A 12,291-nucleotide genomic window follows, 5' to 3' on the forward strand; every position below is an offset into this window, starting at 1 on the left:
CGCTTACAGCGAGATTTACGGACGCCCTCCGCGATTCTAGACCACGTGATGCGTGACATTTCACCCGATGGACCAGCATACCGGAAATGTATTCTATACGCACGCGATATATTTTACTCTTAACGTTATTCAACCACTCGTAAAGGTTGATCGAGGTGGCACCGGTTTGCCGGTTGAAAAATGTTACGAAATACTGCGTCTCTCCCGACGCGTGGAAACATTAACATTCGCATATTTTTGCGCTCGCGTTTAACGGTCACTATCCACGGAACGATAAATCTCGTTGGAATTCATTATAACTGTCAGACGATAAAATTTGATGCCGAAACAAATGGTTTCTCTCTCTCCCTCGAAACGTTCTTGGAGCAGAACGAGCATCGATTTTTCAAGAATCAGAAAACCAATAATTCTTTCATCCGTTTCCTCTTGTTCGAATTGGATGAGAGAGCGAGGATGACGAGCGAAATCGATTAGTTCGAATCCAATAGGAATTCCGTATGAATGGCTTTTCTCAAAGTGCCATCGACTATCGTGAGATAACCTGAATTACTCGAAATTCTACCAGAGAACGGCCTGGCGAATTAACAAACTTCGTTTTGGTCCAGTACACTCAAATACCGAACGTCTTTAGAAAGATACTTCTTTTGAACTGATTGCTTTCTGAGATACGAGTCAGAGGTTTTAGGAAGATTCTCGACTCTATCTACGTTTTTCGATTGGTCGTTATTCTTGTTTTGTGGACGTTTTTCCACTAGCTCTACTGTGATAATTATCTTTCACGTTGTTAGAAGTTTAACAGATAAGAGATAAAAGATAATAGTGTAGTATCGTAAATTATTATGATTAATTTATTTATAATAAATGGATTAAATAGATGTTAATTAAACAGGAAACAATGGTTATTTAACATGAACTAACAACAACAACGTATTATAATTAAGACAACTAAATAATTAATTAACAACTCTCGCCACCACAGATTCAGCTCTCTCTCAACAACGCTAACAACTCTATCCCGACAACGCAATTCGCACTGTCTGGCTTCTCAACTCATACTCCTGTTAATTCGTTTATCTCCCTTAGCAACCCCTTGTCTTGTTATATCTTTTGTCTTAGCCCCACCACACACATGCTCAGCAACCGCTTGTTTATAATTCGCACGGCATCCCTCAGGCCCCTACGACACTACATAGACAAAACTTTTTACTTCCTACGATAGAAGATTATTTAAGTAAAATGTCGATTGGAAGAAATGTTTCCGATTCAAAGGAAGTGAAGAACTTTTAATATCAATGAAAACGTAACGATACATTTTTTACTTTAGAATACATTCTAAATTTATTCTAAAGTTCCATTTTGAAATCATCTTTATCGAATACTGCCTCGTATATCTTTGGACGATCTATACGATAATACAAAAATGTAAATATCGTAGAAAACGTTAGAGTTCCCGCCCTTCTCATTTATAATGTACTTTTGTTAAATGAATGTCGCAGAAAGAGAACAGGAGAATGAATTGCACTTGATACGTTGAATGAAACTTAATTTCTTCTGGCAAGATTGTCCTCCTTGCTATTGAACTGTTCGTTCAGAAAAGATCTGAAGAGCAATTAAAGTTTCTGAAGCTTGATCCTTCTAAACGCATCGTAACTTCGTCTTCGAGATCGAAATAAGTACATGCATATATACTAGCACAAGGCCGAGTGTAATGGGTTCCTGGATTAGCGGACTGGTTTTTCCTTAATTAGAATCTGTCGTTATGATCTTGCATCGCATATATGATCAGCCAAGAGAACAAGTTCTTCCTGTACGTGAGCAGTGCATCACAAACAGCTGAAGAATCCGAAATTAGCATCGACGAACTATTCATACTTACTGCATATCTACTTCGATGGTCTTAAGCTCTAAAAATTGCCATCATAAATATAACATCAATGAAGAGGGCATATTAAATTTTTAAACGATTGTTACAGAAATTTGCATGAAGATCGTATCATCTTATTCTAAGAAGATAAATATTACTTGCGATACTTAAATTATCGTCAAACATAAAGTATAATTATTTCGATATTCCAAGATATAAAACTCCTTTCATAAGTATGAGAAGTCCAATAACAAAGATCTGTAGCGAAGATAATATCATAAATATGAGCATATAAATGAAATATGAAATAATATAAAAAATTTAACATAAAAAAACTGAAATAAGCAAGACACCATCGGTAAATGACTTAAACGGTCGATGTTGTAGATGAAACTGGAGAGAAAGATGAATATATTCTACAAAATCTTGATAAACTGACCTGAGAGATTTAAACATAACCAGAAATTAAAAGTTTCATCATAATTTCGATATAAACCATCACATCGTACATAAACGAATTCCCTCATTTCCTATCAAAGCTCGCGAACAAACCATTGAAATCTAAACGCTCGTTCGACCACCCCAGCCAACAGAAACACGAAGAAACGGAAGAACACCGGAGATATACTCGGGAGACGGAGAATCGAATGGCCTAGGGGCCTCGAAACCGTATCCGGGCATTTGGATCGACCACCTTCCGCGCTCGATTCACTTGCACGAGTCCGTTGACCGAAACGGCGCATATGCAAAGTGTACAGCGAGTTACCGTGGCGGATACGGTAGGTGGACTGTGCCAGTAGTGGGCCCTGTGGGAACACGCAGGCCCCGACCAGGAACAAACTGCGATTTTATTATAATCGCGGCAGACCTGTCCTTACGTCCTTCCTTTTTCTTCCTGCTGGAGCACCGCCGCGAGGTCCTTGCCTGTTTAATGGCGACCCATCGGTACCGCCCTCGAACGCGTCGCGCATCGCGATGTCGTTACGTTATCGGAAACTCGACCAGGTCTAACTACACGAGGACACACAACGATCGGTAAAAACAATTTTTTCTCGATCCATGATCCCTTCTCTCCGATCTCTGGCTTCGTGAATCATCCGAATATGCAGGCTCTACGTGAGTGATTCAACCGGTACGAGGGATTTTTTGCTGTGATTTTGTTCCTCGAAGGCTGCGGGAGGATGCTGGCCCATTGGAACGTGGCCGTGTTTTCCCTGACGTGACTAATTTCATTTTGTCGCAGATGACGAGGCATGCGCTCTTATGGCCGATTCTTTGGACCCAGTAGTATTAGATAGGAAGCGAAGAGATAGGGTAATCTTTATTAATGTCCTGCGGTTTAGCCTATCTTGCGGTAGGCTATGTCAGAGTTATTCTCGAAATGCTGTTGTACGGAGAATTATGCTTCGGGATAGGATGATTTGAAAGTAACGATAAGCAGTAAACTTTGGAACTGACTGTGACAAAGTTGTACGTATCGTGGAGCAGATGGAGAAGAAGTTGGTCTGGTTATACGAAGAACAGTCTAGGATTATCGACAAATTTTGGGGAATAAACGGAACGAATTTTTTACTTTCTGGCAGTGTTTATAATAACACGATTTATAGAATATCGTTATCGCCAAAATTCCTTGCATGTTTCATACCGGATGCAAAAGATATCTACTTTCAACTTTTTATGGGAAATAAATATAAATACCGCTCAAATGGAATTATTAAGATTCAAAAGAACCTAAATACGCTCATATCATTTTTCAGCTTTACGACTCATTTCTAGTTCCCGATCCAGAATCAAGCCAACAAGCAAATTAAATGGGATGTCCCAGAAACTCGAAAACTACGGAATACACGACTACAGAAGATAGAAGATAAACTGTTAATCGACTATAGAATGTAGATAGTTCATCGATCGAATGGTTCGCGAGCAATTTCTTGAAGAAGATGTAGTCGAAACCTCTCGTTCGACATCGAGATTAAATTATAGAGGCGAACATTTAAACGGCCGACAATTCGTAGGGTATAAATGCCAAAGTCCTCGAGGGCTGAACAACGTGCAATCGGCAGCCGTAAAACCAGTCGCTGTAACTAAATCTTCCGTGACGTTATCCGGTGCACGTAACGTTTCGGTATCATTCGTCCAACACCTGTTCGTCCGTAAACGAACGGCACCGAACGACAAAAACGGAATTGGAGGAAAGAGACTCCTCGACCGTGACGATCGACAATCGACAATCGACGTTTCGACTTCGGCCTTCACTAGGGTATCGAGAGAGATCGTTCAATTCACGGAACCCTGACATTACATTCTATGGAATTCCTCCTTTTTCTATCAAGGTCTTGTAATGGAGAGCCGATTTGTATAGATCGATAGCTAATCTCGTTCTGATAAACGTGATCGAACAGTTTTTCTAGAGGAGACCGTACGTGGAGATATTTTCCTTAAAATTTCCTTTGTTGAGGAGAGTGACTTTTCTTAGTGATAATTTGAGTGATTTGAAAAAAAGATTGATGAAATAGAAAAACTTTCGAATTAAATGTAAACTTTAAATATGTTTTAGAAGCGTATCAAAATGAAAACTACGATTAACCTAGCCGAAGTAGGATTTTTTAATAAAAAGTTTCATAAGTAATTTCAATTAGTAGTGACTAAAATACTCGTTTTTATAAAATGGACTGAAAACTGAAAACTTAATAATAATAATATTCTTCGTATCGATATAACTTTTTATATTTCAACTTAGATCATTTAGTCGCTGCTATTTCCGTTCTAAATAGTCGTACAATATCACAGGTATCATAGATGTAGATCACGATATGTATATTCATATGAAAATTGCTCAAAAATGTTAATACGTTCTCAAAATATTCCAGTTACTAAATATGCTATGATACAGTTACTATAATATATGCCCGAAATTTTTTCCTCGAAAAACGTACATACCTGTTCTTCGGTGTGATTCATCATAGCCTTAAAAATCAAAGCGTTTTCCTTGTTATTCTTCAGGATACATTGAAATATTTAAAGTTCTTCGTGTTTTTGCCTCTTAAGGAAAGTTAAATTACGGAAGCTCTTACGAAATAGTGATCAAATACTTTTAATTGAATGAAAAAAGACAATGACAACGCAGGAAGGAATTTCAATTTTCTCTGATATTTCAAGATAGTAGATAGGATATTCTATCCAGGAACTAGAAATATAGCAGTCATTTACAACGATAAAATCTTACTAAAATTATTTAAGCTAAAATATGGATTCTTATACTGTACAAATTTGGGTTACGACAGTTATAGTCCCCAATTTTAACAAACCGGGTATCACATAAAATAGCCTATCCTGTAAGATAGTTACTACGAATCAATATGTACATATCATGTATTATCGTTGATTGACTTTATAGCAGTTAACGATTATTATTCATTCTCCGTGAAAATAAATCACCTTAATGGTGAGCTGTATAGCTATTTATTCAAAGTCGATCGGGAGAAGCGTTATCGTGTTGTTGGTTCGCGACGACTCTCGATCCCTCCGTGATGTTCAGCGACGAAATCGAGCACGGTCATTTCGTGAATACCGGTACTCTCAGTCCCCGTGTAGAATCATAACGGTGCTTCTTAAAGAGAGAAAGAAAAAGGGAAAAAAGTGGCCGACTGTTGGAAAAAGCGAAGCGTCACTCATTACCTGGAACGCTCGTGCTTCCACAAAAACGTAGGATCAAATTGCCTCACGTAGACGTATGGTACCCAGGATGCTGAGTGTCTTTCGTTTTTTGCCCTTCCGCTAGCGGTATGGAATGTTTCGATACAATGTAGCGGCTGCTTTCCAAGATGACTCCAATGGAACCTGGAAACGGGAGAATCCACGGGGACCCCTTTGTCTCCAGCTTCGACGACGAAAGTAATTTTACGTTTGGATGTTCTAGTTTGGACTTTTCTGACCAGCATTGTACTTGGCATATCTGTAACTTTTACAAGCTAGTTATCAATTAGACGATAAAATAAAACAATTGATGTATATACATATGTATGTACATATGTGAGTAGTAAGTAGCGTATTAGGTTCCTATGAGATTAATATTTGATGAACGTTCTTTATTAGAAGATTTGGAGTATTGAAATATTAGAAGATTTTGATTTGACAGAAATGAGGAGTGGAAAAGGAAAAACGTAGGAAAGAATATTCGATAAGTATACAGAATTTTGAAGATGAAATGTTAATTAAAACAATATTTATTATAAAATGTATAATGTATAACTGAACGCTACTTAAATCAAAGATCATCTTGAAATTTCAAAAACACATCTGTTTAGACAAAATTTATGCCTATTATCAAAATAAAAATAAAGTGATGTTCACGAGATACCTGTATGGATAGACTAATTTCTAAATTAATAGAGATATCCTGTATACAAAATCAAGTAGTAGAAATATAAACGGAAATATTAATATAAAATTGTGAAATAAACAAAGAATATCGAATATTGGATGCCAGTGTAGCTTTAAATAAACTTTCGAGAAATCGATTTTGGTTCATAAGATTCTCACGAAAATTACTTATATCATCATGAAATAACCTAGAAAATCGATATTAGACAAGGTGTAAAAAATCCAATAACCTGCAAGCAAGTAAAAAGCTACTATAATTCATCCTTAAAGAAGCTACCGTCACCGCGTGCAACGTCTCCCCAGGTACCAAACAACCACTGTAAAAGCCATATTTTCTCAAGTTCTAGACCATCAAGAATATTCCAGCCAGACAAATTACCCCATCTCACACGCACTACACAAAACCATGCAGCGCACTTGCGCCAAACTTTCCCTCGCATTTTCAAGCAATGCTGAGGAACTTTATATTCACTCGATCACAAACTTCTTCATATACCTTTCATTCTGATTTCTTTGATACAGTCTTTATATTCTAGTTGTCGATGAGTGTTAAATTTATCTAACGTGTTACGTTTAGTACTTGATATCACTACTACCACAATTTTTTCACCATATTATTGTGGAATACATTATATAAGAGACACTGTATAGTGACGGCCAAACAAATTTTTTAAAGTAAAACGGAGAAACATTATATATAATAATAATTCGACAAAACTGAATTACAATTGACAAAAGAAATGAATTTACAATATAATTATAATGTAATTATAGGACATATTATGTATAGAATAGGAAAATATTTAATGCAGAGTAAATGTTTAATATAAATTTTACTTAAAATTTTACTGAATTTTATACTTTCTTCTGTCTGTCACTGTATTTCTGAGGTGTAAGTGTTGTCCGTGATAATTGTAGCTGCTGGCTGTAACCGAGCGACAATCAACCAATCAAATGATAAAATCCCTTAAAGCATATAAGGGAAAGCAGACCACCTCTTCTTCGCTTTACAGATGGCATTTTCATCCGGCGGTTCTCCACATCTCAGCAAATAGGAGTATTAATAACCATGAAGAAAAATCGGACTACCGTCGCTGGGATTTGAAACCCGGGTCCCGAACGTTCGTAACCTAAGGCGCTAACCACTGCACTGCCGTCATCCGGTACTAGTTTGTGTCAAGTGGTATTTGTACTGTGTCGAGTACCGCCACATTTTAATCATTGCACTCTCTTCAACGATGACCAATTTTCCCGAACAAATTAATAGCGGATCTTTCAGTATAGCGTAACACTGCGTAATAAAATTTTCATTGGTCCACGTATTTCGACCGAGTTCGTTATCGGAGAATTAACAACAGAAGAGTGGTGCGGCGGTTCGTTTGAATTCCCATGGTCGTTATCAGAGGATTCAACTTTTGTATCCTTTTTCTTGCTTAATCGAAAAAATTGTTATCGAACCAGATCCTACCACCGGGGCAGGGCGACAAAAAGACGAAAAGGGCTGAGGGAATGGTTCAAATGGACAAGAAGAACAGAGGAAGACGGAGAACACCGGCTGGCGCCACAGAGGCACAGGATCGGCCGAGCGTGACGGAAATATGCGAGACACATTGCGCTCGCCAACGGTGCGTCTAATCCGATCGGGATTGCCGTGGAACGTGTGAGGCCATGCAAAAGCGTTCCGCCGATTCGGGCCAACTTTACGACCGTTCCACCAGAGGTGCTTTCCTGTCGATGAAGCACGCACGATCTCCTTGAGTTCGCTACGTGATACGAACTTTATTTTTGGAGAGTTGCATCGAATATAGGTGAAGTTTATATTTTGTACACTTACAGATGATACGATAAAAATAAATGTTTTATGTACTTTATAATATAAGTAAATTTTTCTTTCTGTTAAATTACGCGCGAGGTCGATGTTGTCCCCGTTAGTCAAAATATCTTATCTATAATTTTAAGATATCTAAAAATATTGAAGTTGGGAGAACAATTAACAAAATCTGAGAGTATCGAATTGAAATTACTTCCTCTACGCTGTGTTTGATTTTCTTCGTTCGATTTACAAAATTTAATTAGTACGTCACAGGCTGCACAATATATCGCTATATTACAGACTTTATATATTATGCATAAAAGATTAAGAAATATCGAGTAACTTAAAATAATCGATATATCTTGAAAGATGATAAATGATTAAACTACGTAAACTCGAAATCCAAGTGAAACTTATAGATAAGATATAAATATTATGAAACAAAGGATTAAATAGAATCGAATCCCTGTACATAGAGAAATTAAGAAATCAGTTATCATCTAAAAAGTCACAGTATAAAAGACTACATTTTATTTCACCGACTTATCTTTCATACACAATATGTGACACCCCACCATAAAAGTTAATGAAACATGTCTGCCTTCCCTTTTTCACTTGCAAACTTACCGACATGCACGGAAAAAGAGCTGTAAAAAGTGGTCACCCTTAAATTAACGGTGGCCCATAAAATCAATAAAACACCGGACAAAAAGAATCTACCAAACAGCACGTACCGTTAATGCGGGCACAAAACAGGCGGCGTTCTCGGTGCGCTTCGTCCTGAAACACGGAAGGCCATCCGAACGCGATTACAACGCGGTGTGTTGAAGCCGGAGGAAGTGCTTTGACGTGCTCGAGGCGACGCGATCTTTTTTCTTATTACGGACGCAATGAATTCTCCCGGGTGGACGCAATGGATGACGACGTCGGACATTGCCGGGTACACGATTACACGCCGCGTGGCGTTTGCCAAATGTCGGGGTCAACCGAACTGCTGGGACAATAATGCAAAATTCCAGCGAGGTTCCCCTCGAAAATGCGTTGTGGGGCGCCACTTGGCAATTTTTCTTTTGTACGTGCCAAGTCGCGGAGCGGCGAACGCGGTTGAATTGTTGAAACAAAGTCTCGATGGATCATGGCGCGAACGATAAAAATAGCAAAGCAGGAAGAATGCGAAAGATCTTTATATCGCTGGCACGATTCCGTGAGCACGTCGATCAACCGTCGCCCCGTGATCTGGATGATCGTCGATCGCGGATCGCGATGCTTTCTGGCAATCGCTACTGCTATGTGGTACTACTTGATGCTACTTCGTGACTGTAATGATCACCTGACTTTTCGTGGAAACGGTTTCGTTAATTCTATTTGTGTTTATCTTGCTTATTCTTGGAAATACGAAGTTTGGCGAGGGAGATAGAGTAATTGGAATTCTGCAGTTTTAGACGTGTGAGTGTGTTTAGAGAAACGCGAAGATGAAATAAATATGAAAATATCGTTGGGTGAAGAGCTCTGTGAACCTTTCTGCTTGAGATTTGAAAACAGATATAAGAATATTATGTACGTGATTATGTAAGATAGCATATTTCGTCCACTCTTGTCCTAAATTGTAAACTTTATTTTATTCATTAAATTTAATTACACCAAACATTTAATTATTTGTCTAAAACATTTTGATAATCAAGTAAGTTCGTCGTACCGTTTCTATGTTCATCTCTATCGATTAACATGGCATAAACTTTCTTCGTTACTTAACAGATACTGGCATTTATTGCTAGTTATTCACTTTCGACGAAAATTGATTAAATATTATTGCAATAATTTGTAAACTATAAGTCGTTTCATTCTTTCTTAAATTGCAATAATTTTATATTGTACGTTTAATATCGTACATTAGATACAACGTACCTATAATAAGACACTATAGAAACCTGTGGCTGCCGTGACGACTGGCAACAAATTTTCCAGAACCGTTCCTGCAACATTCGCCGCTGTAAACACTCGAATGAAATCGACGACATTCACATAGAATTTCCATGCGTATCGCAGATATTTTACAGTTTCAAAGATATGGATTTCTATAAATTGAGGGTGGAATTTCTCGGGAGTATTACCTCTCACGTTCATAAATACAAATACTACGGCTGCGTCTCGAATTCGATTACCATTCGTGTCAGCGGCATTTCTTTGTTGGATGTTGCACGACTTGCCTTAAAATCGACCCGACTGGTGACGAATGTCCTCGATGCGACATCGTCGCCGCTGGTCCCATCTGAACAGGGGTGGAGAATTTCGGTGGTTGCTGGAGAGAGCGGAACCCCTGCTAAAATCAATACTCGCATACCCTCACCCTCGTTGTCATAGGTCCAGACTAGGATTATCGTTTATTTCGGTATTTAACGTGGCTCGACAAAATAACGGACCAGTCCTTTTGTTCGGGGATTAAACAGGAGCCGAACATTTATTAGGCGGCAAATTAACGTTCGTTAAATATTTTCGAGATTTCACTTAATTCTGCCTCATCGATGAGTCGTTGCCACGACAATTTTATTCCATCGGATATTTGGCGAGTGGATCGTGGAATGTTCGCTAATTTACGTTAAATAATTTTAGGAATTCCCTGTTATGATTATTTATTATAATACATTATTAGTTATGAGCTCGACTATGCGTTTTAATTTTTATCAATTTATTTAAGTTTAAATTTATTTAAGTTTTAAATAAATTGATAATGCACAGATCTTATACTCTTTTAGTGAGTTCTGAGTGATAAAAATTCGTGAAAGGATTGAATACGTGACGTTCTCTCCGAGACATCTCCAAAGCTTTTGAATTTGCAGATTCAACATTTCTTCAAATTAACAATACAACGTTTTATATAAATATAAATTCCTACATTAAAATTATACAGAAACGGTAACGTAAACTGTGTTAGAATCACTTATGTATTATTCAATACGTGAGTTTCTAGTTACCATTAATTTACAATTTGCTTAAATGGTAATTATGAATTTGAAGTCTTTTCAAATAGTTTAACCCGTAACGCAAACCGCATTCGAGCTATTCGTGTCTTTGTTTTCCACGTTTTTTCTTGAAGAATTCTTGCACATTGTTACGGTTGGTAATTACTTCTTGTAAGAAATTTTATAGAAATTATGTTTTTTTTTTAAAAAAGGAAACGGATACTTGAGAAAATGTATATTTTCTCCGAGAAAAATTTTTCGATGCTATTTATTCCAAATGAAAATACATTTTCACCTATCTACTCAGCATCGTGACACTTGCGTTCCTAATTTAATGATTTCATTATGCTATGGTAACAAAATTCACAAAATTATTAGAAACATGAAGATAGAAATTTCACATGAATACGCAAGGTTCAACAAGTGTCATTTATTGCAGCCACAAGTAGGAATAATCAAAATCTTTAATGACAAACCTACTAAATAACCCACCCTTTTAATATTCTATTCTAATTCAATTCTTAGGGATTTTGTTCACTGTCGATATCGACATATAAGCCGAACCTAAGGAGATGAAAACACATCAATGGAAGATTAGGAATCAACTAGGAATATTATTCGTCCGATTTTAACACCTTATTTACCAGAAGTTCGTAATAAATAATCCTCTTCCAATCTCATCGAATACATAAATTATCAAAAATGTCCCAACCTTCTCGATTCAATAAAATATATGGAATATCAAAAGCATTTTTTTCAAGTAACTCAATATGTACCATCCTAGACTACTAGACATATATTCTTCAATATATTCAATGCCAGTTTAATACATTCAGCTCCAATTTAATACCAAAATCCAATCAGCCAGCGATATACCTGCTAAACATAAGAATCTGAAGACTCAACAACGACGCTCCATCTTTTCTCTAAAGACCGTCAAAAGGAGCGTCGAAGGAACACCACGAGAGGAGCCGAGACTCCATGAAACACGATAGGCTTTATGTACGTTAATTTCTCCATGAGACGGTAGCTGACAGAGCAGCATAAAGGAATCCAGCACAGAGACCGTGCAACCTGAGTTTAATTACGCCACCTTCAGCATCCATGGCAGGCGCGGAGCAGCTTTGCTATCCATATTTTCACGGCCTGCCGACCACGTCCTTCGTTCCGTTCCAGTACACGTCACTAGGAGACGATCGAATCTTTCATGAGCTTTAGCGTTCGAGTTCTCCCTCCGAGGCTTTGCCTCGCGTTTTCCGCGAGAGTCCGCA

General features: G+C 37.7%; 1 long non-coding RNA gene across 1 annotated transcript; it reads right to left on the reverse strand.

Moving 5' to 3' along the window:
* Positions 1 to 4,708: 4,708 nt before the first annotated feature.
* On the reverse strand, positions 4,709 to 9,075 carry LOC117151665. Its single transcript, XR_004461755.1, has 3 exons — positions 8,795 to 9,075; positions 5,543 to 5,819; positions 4,709 to 5,474 (listed from the first exon to the last, which is right to left on the reverse strand). It is a non-coding gene; the product is annotated as an uncharacterized LOC117151665 (long non-coding RNA).
* Between the last annotated feature and the right edge of the window lie 3,216 nt (positions 9,076 to 12,291).

Source organism: Bombus impatiens, unplaced genomic scaffold, assembly GCF_000188095.3.
Source record: "Bombus impatiens unplaced genomic scaffold, BIMP_2.2 scf_0346, whole genome shotgun sequence".
Classification (NCBI taxonomy): Eukaryota; Metazoa; Arthropoda; class Insecta; order Hymenoptera; family Apidae; genus Bombus; species Bombus impatiens.